This window comes from Papio anubis, chromosome 5 (genome assembly GCF_008728515.1).
Source record: "Papio anubis isolate 15944 chromosome 5, Panubis1.0, whole genome shotgun sequence".
Classification (NCBI taxonomy): Eukaryota; Metazoa; Chordata; class Mammalia; order Primates; family Cercopithecidae; genus Papio; species Papio anubis.
The window spans coordinates 108221248-108233946 of record NC_044980.1 but is presented as its reverse complement, the minus strand read 5'-3'; the positions used below and the strand labels follow the sequence as shown (position 1 = coordinate 108233946).

The 12699-nt window shown below is 43.6% G+C and overlaps 1 pseudogene across 1 annotated transcript; it reads left to right on the top strand.

Annotated features, from left to right (window-relative positions):
- The first annotated feature begins 2152 nt into the window (after positions 1-2152).
- LOC101024436 lies at positions 2153-7806 on the top strand (annotated as a pseudogene). The gene is made up of 2 exons (XR_001903656.3): positions 2153-6756; positions 6788-7806. The product of XR_001903656.3 is annotated as a catenin alpha-1-like (transcript).
- Positions 7807-12699: the final 4893 nt, after the last annotated feature.

The following is a 12699-nucleotide window of genomic DNA, read 5'->3' as shown; positions in this document are numbered from 1 at the left end:
CAACATTATTGCTTTGGACAAAACTAAACTGTACATTTAACTTTTAAAACTGCTACACAGATATGTAAAAGTTCAAGAAGAGAGCACACAGATGGCTACAGTTTATGAACTGTTGTTAGAAGCAACAAGAGATAGGGAGATAGTAGACATTCCCCTTCATCCTCCCTCCCTCAGTGAGGTTAGGATAGTCAGAGGAGAGTCCATCTTCTTTTTTTTTTTTTTTTTTATAATGCAAGCCCTTGCATGGCAATCCAAATTTATTGAACTACTGATGCTAAGTTATACAAAATTGCACCACTTTAATTAAGGCTTTTAGTTTACATTTGGCCACCTCAAAGTAGTTGTAACATTAGGTTGGTCAATTTAAATACTGTGGCTCCCTGTTGGATAGACACACAATCTTTACATCCAAACATTAATTTAGAAAGCAACAAGGCATTGTTAAATAAAACAGCAATAGTTACTGCAAATTAGGCCTTGTGACCAATTACATATGATTAAAATTACTTCCCACATTCACATCCACAGTACTCTTCCACCATTTAACATCTCAACCAAAACATTACACATGTGAAACGATCACTAACAGGCAAAAATACTAAACCTGTATATTTGGTATTGCAAATACACTTATGCATGAGCAAGCAAGGGATTCACAGTGAGAATCTACAGCTGCAGAAGCCTGAAAATGATTTACAAAAATTGTTAAATCATTAAAAAATTGTTTGAAAATATACACTTCTTGTAGTAGACCCCCACTGTACACATGACTATAAACATTGTTCCCTATGTAAAGAAAAAAAGGAAACATATAATAAGAGATTTGAAAAGTTGGGGAGAGTCCATCTTCTACGGAAAATGCTTAGTACCATGTCTGGCGCTTAGTAAGTACCCATAAAATAGAAGCTAATATCATTTTTTGGAAAGCATCTTTGATTCCAGAGAACTGCCACTGGCTAACATTTATTAGGCCCTTACTGTGTACATGTTAGGAGCAGCAAATCCATATGGGTCTGCAGCAACCTCAATTCTTGCCTCCTCAGAAAAAAGAATTTGACCAAGGGGCATAAGGTGGGGGAGACTGAGGCAAGTTTTAATGCAGGAGTGAAAGTTTATTAAAAAAATTGTAGAGCAGAAACAAAAGGAAGTAAAGTATGCTTGGAAGAGGGCCAAGGGGGTGACTTGAGAGATTAAAGTGCACTGTTTGACCTTTGACTCGGGGCTTTATACGTTGGCATGCTTCCAGGGCCTGTATTACTTTTGCCCTGATTCTTCCCTTGGTATGGGCTGTCCACATGCACAGTGGCCTGCCAGCACTTGGGAGGGGCTGCGTGCACAGTGTGTTTACTGAAGTTGTACACATGTTCATTTGAGGCATTTTTCCTTACCAGTCAAGCGTTTCTAGAGGAAGGTCACACCAGTTAAACTCCACCATTTTGCCTCTTAGTGCGCATGCTTGAGCCCACTTACCCAACTCCTGAGATCTTAACGGGAAGCTGCTAATCACCAGTTTCGGGTTTTTTTCTATCTATTGGGAGACTGCCTTTCCCTGGCACCAGCTGCAACCTATTATTATTTTAGAGATACAGTTTAAAGACCACCTGACCGTCACCAATCACCTGATGGTCACCTGACATTCCTGGTGGCTGGGGTTGCAGGGGCTCTCCTGCCCTGTTCACATCTACCTAACTACCTACTCCAACATATGGACACTTTGGTGGGAGATTTACATACATTATCTCCTTTCATCTTCACAGTTAAACTATGAGTAGATGTTAGTTTTCCCATTTTCAGAATTAAAAAGTTGAGGCTTAGAGAAATTAAGTTACTTAAGGTCACAAAGCTATTAAGTGGTGAAGCTAGGACTTGAATCCAAGCCTATCTTTCTCCAAAGCTCATGTTGTTTTTCCACTGAGCTCCCCAAAAAGCCAGGGCCCACCTTCCGACCATGGGAGACAACTGGGGAAGAACTAGACATGTAGAGTTGGAGGCCTGATTCTTCTATTTGCTAATATTGTGACCTGCAACATTTCACTTCATTTTTTCTGACCCTCTGTTTCTTATGCCTTGAATGGGGGTGCTAATATTATCCAATTTGCAAGCACAAAATGCAATAATGTATATGGGAATCTGGCATTGTAGTCACTAAATAAATATTTGTACTCTATTCAGACACCACCAATAGAGCATGTAATCTTGAGTAAACCCCTTTCCTCTCTGGATCTTGGTGTCATCAGCTATAAAGAAGGCGGGGTCAACCTCAGCATGCTACTGTCCTGAGACCTGACTTCATTTTCCCCAAACTATACTCCCTGACAGCATGAAACAGTTAAGAGCAATCATCGTCCCTGTCCTAATGGCAGTTAGATGTACCTCTTCAGAAGGGGGGGATTGATGCAGTGGCCACTCCAGATGATCTGCCACTACCATCATACTGGCTGCAGCGGGGAGGCATGGCGGAGGCTGTATGCTCCACAGATCAGGCAGGAACCCCACACTCCTGGGTGGGGCCACAGCCTCCCAAGTTGTGACTGCAGATCTGAGCCTTCCTGTGCTCTTGGGGGGCCAGGAGCAGGTAGGAGCCCTGCCCTTACAGTTGCAGCTGCAGCCTCCCAAACCGCAGCTGCAGACTCCAGCCTCGCACTCCATGGAATAGGCAACAGCCCTGTCACCCAGGGTGCAGCTGCAGCTGCCCAAACCATGACTGCAGACTCAGGCATCCCTGTACTCTTGGAGGCCCAGGAAGGCCTGCCGCTACCCTTGCAGGCTCAGAAGTGCCTCCTCCCAGTGCCTGGATTCTCCTTGCTGTCAGTGCCCTCTCCAATCTTGAAGCAAAGTTGGGGCAGAGCCTGGGTACCATGAACAGCAGCAGGAGGTAGACAGATTCCCGGACAGAAGGGGGCAGTTCCTGAAGGCTGGGGGCGGGGCTGCCAGTCCTATGGACCGGAACTGGTGTCTTTTCTGGGCCTACTATGGCCACCCATGGACCAATCAATGTGTACTTTCTCCTCCCTGAGGCCCATAAAAGCTCCAGGCACAGCCAGAGCTGAGCAAATGATGGGATTACCAGCTGCAGAGAGGAGCTGCCCTCTCTGCTGAGAGCTTTGGAGACCTGCAGAGACGCTGGGACCACCAGCTGCAGAGAGGAGCAACCCACTCCAGGACCTCCTCTCTGCTAGGAGCTGGGCAGATATCAGGACAACCAGCTGCAGATAGGAGCTACCCTCTCCAGGGCCTCCTCTCTGCTGAGAGCAGCAAACATCAGCACAACCAGTAGCAGAGAGGAGCTACCCTCTCCAGGGCCTCCTCTCTGCTGAGAGCAGCAAATGTCAGCACAACCAGTAGCAGAGAGGAGCTACGCTCTCCAGGGCCTTCTATTTACTGAGAGGTGAACACTGAACAGGGTGACCTGCCTACAGAGAGGAGCTACAGAACCCACTGCAGGTCTCCTCTGGGCTGTTTTAACACTCAGTAAAGTTCCTCTTCATCTTGTTCACCCTCCACTTGTCTGCATACCTCATTCTTCCTGAGTGCAGGACAAGAACTCAGGCAAAGGTGCCACCAGCCACAGAGGTTTCTGGACAGTAAATTGACACCCCAAAGATCCCATAGCACTTCTAGGGATAATATTCCAGAATATCATTCTGATTAGACCACAATAAATATTACTGATTCTGAAGTTAATGAAAATGACTAGATAAACTTCCATTTGGTATAATTTTACTTATAATTACTTAATCCAGATTCCTTGGAAAGCAGAGCCTGAAAATGCACTGTTGCTACTACTGTGATAGGGAGTGTGATCCCATGGAGCAAAAGTGAGGGGAGTGAGGCAGGGAAGGAGAGAGAGAAATTCAAGCAGGCATAACTGAGGTGATCACCACTAAATACTTCTGATTGCCCTATCTTACAAGACCAGGACTTTGAAACGCCGCATCCCACGTCTGGAATTTAAAAAAAAAAAAAAAAAAACTATCAGTTTTCATCTCCCATTTGGGAGCATTTTGACCATGTGGTATTAATTCCTCTGTAATTATGAACTGTGCAATTCTGGGGCCTGAGACAGGGCCTCTGAATTCCTTGGAAGTTAACAGGGAATCCTAGGATGGGAAGATTGAGGCTCATGGCATGGGTATGGAGCTGGACTCTGGAAGGAGGTGCCTGGCAGAAATAATTGGAGCTGGGTGCCAAGGTGGCAGCTGGAACAAGAGACAGGTGAGGCTGAGAGGACCTGAAATTGGTATGTGATATGTTAACTTATACCCAATCAACTTCCAAATGGAACTGATGAGGCTTACATATACAATAAGGATGATGGTGAAAAAGGAAATAACTCAAAGCAATAGTAACAACAACAAAGTACCTCAGTTTCCTTATCTTTAAAAGGGAGGAGGACAAAGCAGCAGGTATCGTCTTCAGGCCTCCGGAATCCTGTGCTCACCCCACTCGCCACAGAAATGACTGCTGTCCATGCAGGCAACTTAAACTTCAAGTGGGACCCCAAAAGTCTAGAGATCAGGACTCTGGCAGTTGAGAGACTTGTTACACAGGTTACAACCCTGGTAAACACCAATAGTAAGGGGCCCTCTAATAAGAAAAGAGGTCATTCTAAGAAGGCCCATGTTTTGGCTGCATCTGTTGAACAATAATTTCTTGGAGAAGGAGGATAAAATTGCGAAGGAGAGCCAGTTTTCTCAAGGAAGAGCTTGTGGCTGCTGTACAGGATGTTCAAAAACAAGGTGATTTGATGAAAACTGCTGCGGGCAAGTTCGCAGATGATCCCTGCTCTTCCGTGAAACAAGGCAACATGGTTCGGGCAGCTCGGACTTTGCTCTCTGCTGTTACCCAGTTGCTGATTTTGGCTGACATGGCAAATGTCTACATATTACTTGTTCAGCTGAAAGTTGTGGAAGATGGTATCCTGAAGTTGAGGAATGCTTGCAATGAATGAGACTTAGGAATACAGTATAAAGCCCTAAAACCTGAAGTGGAGAAGCTGAACATTATGGCAGCCAAAAGACAAGAGGAACTGAAAGACGTTGGCCATCATGGTCAGATGGCTGCAGCTAGAGGAATCCGGCAGAAAAACGTTCTAATCCTCTATACTGCATCCCAGGCATGCCTACAGCACCCTGATATTGCAGCCTATAAGGCCAGCAGACACCTGATATACAAGCAGCTGCAGCAGGCAGTCACAGGCATTTCCAATGTAGCCCAGGCCACTGCCTCAGACGATGCCTCCCAGCACCAGGGTGGAGGAGGAGAAGTGGCCTATGTACTCAACAACTTTGATAAACAAATCATTGTGGACCCTTCGAGCTTCAGCAAGGAGTGCTTTAGGCCTTCCCTGGAGGAGCACCTGGAAAGCATCATTAGTGGTGCTGCCTTGATGGGTGACTCGCCCTGCACACATGATGACCATCATGAGCGAATTGTGGCAGAGTGTAACGCTGTCCTCCAGGTCCTGCAGGACCTGCTTTTGGAGTACATGGGCAAGGCTGGATGTAAAGAAAGAAGTGATACGCTCAATTCTGCTATAGATAAAATGAACAAGAAGACCAGGGACTTGCGTAGACAGCTCCACAAAGCTGTCATGGACCACGTTTCAGACTCTTTCCTGGAAACCAATGTTCCACTTTTGGTATTGATTTAAGCTGCGAAGAATGGAAATGAGAAATAAGGAGTATGCCAACGTTTTCTGTGAACATGGCAACAAATTGATTGGGGTTGCCAACTTGGCCTGTTCCATCTCAAATAACGAAGAAGGTGTAAAGCTTGTTCGAATGTCTGCAAGCCAGTTAGAAGCCCTCTGTCCTCAGGTTGTCAATGCTGCATTGGCTTTAGGAAAACCACAGACTAAATTGGCCCAAGAGAACACGGATCTTTTTAAAGAACAATGAGAAAAACAAGTCTGTGTTCTCACAGATGCTGTTGATGATGTTACTTTCATTGATGACTTCTTGGCTGTCTCAGAGAATCACATTTTGGAAAATGTGAACAAATGTGTCGTTGCTCTCCAAGAGAAAGATGTGGATGGCCTGGACCACACAGCTGGTGCAATTCAAGGCCGGGCAGCCAGGGGTATTCACGTAGTCAGCTCAGAGATGAATAACTATGAGCCAGGAGTCCAGAACCAGAGAAGGTTCTGGAAGCCACTAAGCTGCTTTCCAACACAGTGATGCCACGCTTTACTGAGCAAGCAGAAGTGGCTATGGAAGCCCTCAGCTCAGACCCTGCCCAGCCCATGGATGAGAATGAGTTTATTGATGCCTCCCACCTGGTATATGGTGGCATCCGGGACATCAGGAAAGCAGTGCTGATGATAAGGACCCCTGAGGACTTGGATGACTCTGACTTTGAGATGGAAGATTTCAATGTCAGAAGTAGGATGAGCATCCAGACAGAAGACAATCCGCTGATAGCTGGCCAGAGTGTCCAGGCAATCATGGCTCAGCTTCCCCAGGAGCAAAAAGTGAAGATTGCAGAACAGGTGGCCAGTTTCCAGGAAGAAAAGAGCAAACTGGATGCTGAAGTGTCCAAACGGGATGACAGTGCCAATGACATCATTGTGCTGGCCAAGCAGATGTGCATGATTATGATGGAGATGACTGACCTTACCCGAGGTAAAGGACCACTCAAAAATACATTAGATGTAATCACTGCTGCAAAGAAAATTGCAGAGGCAGGATCCAGGATGGGCAAGCTTGGCCGCACCATTGCAAACCACTGCCCCAACTTGGCCTGCAAGCAAGGCTGGCCTGCCTCTACTCGGTCTGCCCCGACTCAGTCTGCTGGCCTACCTGCACTGCATTGCCCTCTACTGCCACCAGCTCAACATCTGCAGCAAGGTCAAGGCCGAGGTACAGAATCTCGGCGGGGAGCTCTTTGTCCCTGGGGTGGACAGCGCCATGTCCCTGATCTGCGCAGTCAAGAACTGATGAATGCTGTGGTGCAGATGATGAAGGCATCCTATGTCGCCTCTACCAAATACCAAAAGTCACAGAGTATGGCGTCCCTCAACCTTCCTCCTGTGTCATGGAAGATAAAGGCACCAGAGAAAAAGCCCTTGGTGAAGAGAAAGAAACAGGATGAGACACAGACCAAGATTAAATGGGCATCTTAGAAGAAGAATGTGAACCCGGTGCAGGCCCTCAGCGAGTTCAAAGCCATGGACAGCATCTAAGTCTGCTAGGCCAGCTGCCCCCACCCCCTGGGGCTTCTGAAGATCAGTCACTGTTCATCACTCAAATGAATTTGCTAAATACAACACTGATGTTAGATTCCATGGGGAAATAGGCAGACTGTGAACCAGTCCAGGTGGTGAATTTTCCAAGGACATACTTGTGTTTAAGTTGATTAAAAATGCTTTTAGAATGCAGGAGCCTACTTCTAGCTGTATTTTTTGCATGCTTAAATAAAAGTAAGATTCCATAACCAAAGAGAATCCCACACTAAGTTGTTAGTAATGCTCTCATCAAGCCGAGATGCCTGTTCTGTTAGTGGTGGTGGCGTTAGGGTTTGAGAGAAGGGAATTTGGCTCAACCTCAGTTAAAAGGGTGTAGTCCAGACGGCTTGACGGCTTTTAAATGACCAAAGATGACCTGTGGTAAGCAACCTGGGCATCTTAGGAAGCAGTCCCTGGAGAAGGAATGTTCCCAGAAAGGTCTTTGGAGGGACAAACTCAGTAAAACATAATGTATCATGAAGAGAACTGAATACTCTCTTGATGACATGAAATGAGAATTTTAATGCATGGTTACAATTACTAATGCATGCTACTGCAGGACATTAATAAAGTTGCTTTTTGCAGGCACAAAGAAGGAGGATAATAATAGGACTTAACCATAGGGTTGTTGTAGTGATAGAATGAATTTAAACATTTAATACTTGTAAATAATTTAAAATATATGCAGCATATGAAAGGCACTGTATATGTTTGTTTTAAAAAATACTGCTAGTCCCATGAGCTTAGATGGTTTTGCAACTGAGCACTAAATTTATCTCTAAGCTTTCTGGCAGTTAAGGAAAAAATAAAAATACGACAGCTTTCATAATTTACATTAACTGATTGAAATGAGTCTGCTAATTCTGAAAGAGAGCCAATAATTTACCTGGCATAAACACCTAAAGGGAATTTGTCCCAGGAGACATTAAAAACAGAATAAAACACATTTTCAAAATGGCTTAAGCAAGATTTGTAGAAGAGTTCTTTGACTGGCGAACTCTCTCATGGATACTTCATCAGAGAAAGCTCCTTCTTCTGGGAGCTAAGATAAAGACGTTCGTGTTTGTAGCTTTCTGATGTGTAACCCTGAATCAGTGGTTTTCAACAGGGGCAGTTTTGCTCCCTGTGAGGACATTTATCAATGCGTGGTGACTTTATGGTTGTCACAGCTGGGGGTGGGGGAGCGTGCTATCAGCATTTAGTAGACAGAGGCCAGGGATACTGCTAATACTGCGCAGGACATACCTATGCTATAAAAATTTATTCGTGTTTATCTGAAATTCAAATTTAACCAGGAATTCTGTATTTTAATTTGCTAACTCTAGCAACTCTAGCTGCCCAACTTCTTATAATGCACAGGACAGCCATTCACAACACAGAATTCTCTGGCCTTCAATGTCAATCGCACTGAAGTTGAGAAATCCTGCCCAAAATGAAGACTAGATGTTTGCAGACTTTTCTAGAGGAATAGAGAAAAAGTATGGACATTAAAATATCTTTCTTCCCTTCAGACTTTTCTTCAAAATTAGTTAGTTGACAATTAATTTCAGGTCAAAACCTCTAGCCTTGTCTAATTAAGTCATACCCATGGTGCTGACTCCAGTAAACAGGTGACAAAGTGGATGTCCTACAGGAAGCTTCTTGAAAATCCCCTAATATCTCTTGTTGCACTAATAATTTGACACCACCTACTGCCTTAGGGTTGGGTTACCTGGAGAGATTGCTGAGTACACAATCTGCTAATCCAGAAATATGTATTGCCACTGACATTGAACAAGGTGATTTTGATGATAAAAAGGGGCAGGAAATAAGACTATAGTACTTGATAACCTTATATTTGAGTTGCAGAGGTAATCACTAGGGGAAAATACTTTAGGAAGATACTCAATTTCATCTTTGTCAGATTAAGTGAAGGCTGGTGGGTTAACTGACAAGCTGGGACAGATTTTTGGGGTGAAGTTCATTTTCCAGAAGAGGGGCCCATCTCTTGGCTGGGCTGTGAGGCTGAGCAATTACTGGGCTCCAGGGAGGCCCGGTCTCTCCAAGGAGGAAGCATGGGGTACCATTTAGCTCCAGAATGGGGGAATGGAAAAGCCTTTGTGGGAAGCATCACTGCTTGGGACTGATTTGTAATCCCCCTTCCTCCTAAACTCCATTTACTTCTCTGGCCGCCTATCGCCAAGGCTCACATTGTACTATTTCTTAGGCCTCATTAGACACTTCTTCATGTAGCATGAGCCAGATGATTGCCCTATGATATATCTAACAAAGAAAATATTCTCTAAGTAGAACAGGAAAATGTCACAGTTTAAATTCCTTCATGAAAATCTCAATGACTTAACCTTCACCACCCTCTCATGCCTGAAATGTGGTAAGTTCAGTTCAGAACTTCAGTTGCTGTCCAGAGGATGTGCTTTGCATTCAGAGGTTGCATTGCTAACCATGAAATGGCACAGACAAATGGGAAAATCAACTGCCAGCTGCTCCCCTCAGCTAAACTGCCTGTTTAAGAAGGTAGAAGATATGCTCCACCCAGGACTGGCTCACCTGGGGTTGTATAAACACCTCTCTTATTCTTAATTCACATCAATTTTTTGTGACCTTCTCTTTGCCATTTCTTAGCTGCAAGATGATGGCTCCTGTATTTCTAACTTCATGCCATGGAAAAGCAAATGAAAGGCAGGACCATGCCATTTATTGAGGTAATGTGATAACAGATATTCACACCGGTGACCCTGGCTCACCCAGAAAGGATTCAATTACTCCTGTGTCCTCTGTTCAGAGAGGAGTGAATTTTTTCATCCACTTTTGAAAGTCTGCCATCAAAAAAATAGCAGAAAATAACCACACTTTTTTTGTGATTGAAGGGTTAGTTTCAATTTTCTGAAAAATTAACCTCCATGGTACCCTTCCTCCTCTCTGAAGGCTGAGAAACAAGGCTCCACTGTACTTGGATAATGTGCTCAATCCTCTGGCACACAGATGATTTCCCATTGGTTTCATTTTGAGATGGAGGGTTCTTGATGACATACAGTCATTTTAAAAGAAAAAAAAAAAGCTTTTAAATGGAATAACATTAGATTTACAGAAACGTTGCAAAAATAGTACAGAGAGTTTTTATATACCTGACATCTACTTTCCCCTATTGTTAACATCTTATATAACCAAGGTACATTTGTCACAGCTAAGAAACCAACATTAGTGTATTACTATTAACTCCAGACTTTATTTGGATGTCACTAGCCTTTCCATTAATATCCTCTTTCCGTTGTAGATTTCAATCCAGGGCATCATGTTGCATTTAGTTGTCAAGTCTTCCCAGTTCTCTGGTCTGTGAAAATTTCTCATTCTTTCCTCATTTTCAATGACTTTGTCAGTTTTAAGGAGTAGTGCCCAGGTACTTAGAATGCTCCCACATCTGGGTGTATGTGTGTGTGTGTGTGTGTGTGTGTGTTTTCATATAATTAACTGGGGTTACCGGGTTTTATAAAGAATAGCACAGAGGTAAAGTGTTCTTCTTGCCAAGCACATTATATTAGGAGGTACATGATACCCACATACAATGATGTTAAGCATCATCACTTGGTCGAAGTGGCATCTGCCAGGTTTCTCCACTGTAAAGGTACTATTTTCCCCCTTTCTCTTCTCTGATCTTTTGCAACCAAATCACTAAGTCTAGCTCACCCCTGGAAGGGGTTAAGCCCCACTTCCTTGAGTAGGGAGCATCTACATATATTGTTTTAAATTCTTGTCTAAGAAAAAATCCATACAGCCATTTTAATGAAATATTTTAAACAAATACACATAACAAACGCCCACATTTAACAAATGTTAACATTTTGCCAAATATGCTTCAGATCTTTTTTTTTACATTAAAAAAATCATTCCTGATATGGTTGAAGTATTTTGCTGTTCTCAATTACCTCACTCCTTCCCTATTGGTAAAAACAATCATGTTTTTACATATATGTATATATCCATAAAAAGACTTCCATATTTATATGTTTTATTTTACAACTTGATTTTTTTCATTCAACTTTATGTTTCTGAGATCTATCCAGGTTAAAGTATGTATATAGGAAGAAAGGCATTTTAATCTCACCAGTAAATTGCCTCTAAATCATTTTACATCTTAGGTTATTTGTGGAAGTGTTTCCTGTAGGGCGTCAATCATCCCATGGTGTGTGAATTCTGGCAAGGTTTAGTTTTGGGAAATGAATGATACCTCCTAACTTTGTTCCTAATAGCTGGACTCTGGAGGTTGTAGAAAGGTGAGAAGGAGGAGAAAAACTGTTCTATTTGGTAATTCCTACATTCTCTTTCTATTGGCTGTCCCTCTTGTTATCCTTTCTAACCTGGCTACCCCTTCTCCAACATCTCTGTCTTCTGTCTTTCATTCTCTAGTGTAGGTGAATCGTCAGAAAAAAGTACCTGGTAACAGCAGGAGGAACAGCAGGAGATTCCACTTCAGCCCTCACGAGACAATGCAAGGCACCACAGGACAGAAAATAACACAGTTTCAGTAGCTGAGCTCCGAACATTAATGTCTTAAAACTCAAACTCAGTATGTCCCAAACGAATACATCATCTTTCTCCACAAGTTGCTCTGCCATCAATGTTCCTAACTTCAGTTTCCACCCAATTGCCTGGGAACTGTCCTTCACTCCTACCTTTCTCTCTGCTCCCACTAAATTATGCCCTAAGTCCTACTATTCCTATCTTCTAAATATCTTCATCTTTTCTTTTCTTCTTTTTTTTTTTTTTTTTTTGAGACGCAGTCTCGCTCTGTTGCCCAGGCTGGAGTGCATGGGGTGACCTCCGCTCACTGCAAGCTCCGCCTCCCGGGTTCACGCCATTCTCCTGCCTCAGCCTCCTGAGTAGCTGGGACCACAGGCGCCCATCACCACGCCTGGCTAATTTTTTCGTATTTTTAGTAGAGACAGGGTTTCACTGTGTTAGCCAGGATGGTCTCAATCTCCTGACCTCGTGATCCGCCTGCCTTGGCCTCCCGAAGTCCTGGGATTACAGGCATGAGCCACCACGCCCGGCCTATCTTCATCCTTTTATCTCTGTATAGCTCCATGCCATCACCCTCACCTGAATTACATTAACTCACTCCCAAATTATTGTAGCATATGCTCAACTGGGCTCCCAGTGTAAAAGCTGTCAGAATCAAAATGGAGTCACTTGTGTTAAAAAGCAAAAACAAACACCAAACCAACACATGACAAATAGAGCTAGGGAATGTCATAAAAAGAGTTTTCTCATGCTTTCGTGCCTGATAACAAAACTATCACAAAAGATTCTGCAAAGCCACCTTATAAAAAGGCCACAACATCCTTACACACACAAAAATACTTCTATAAGGACATCTTCCCTGCAAATGCATGTCCAACCTTAGACTGGCATCACCCTTGTTATTGATCTTTGTAGTAGCCAAGGATAATTACCTCAAAACAAGTATGCAATTCTCC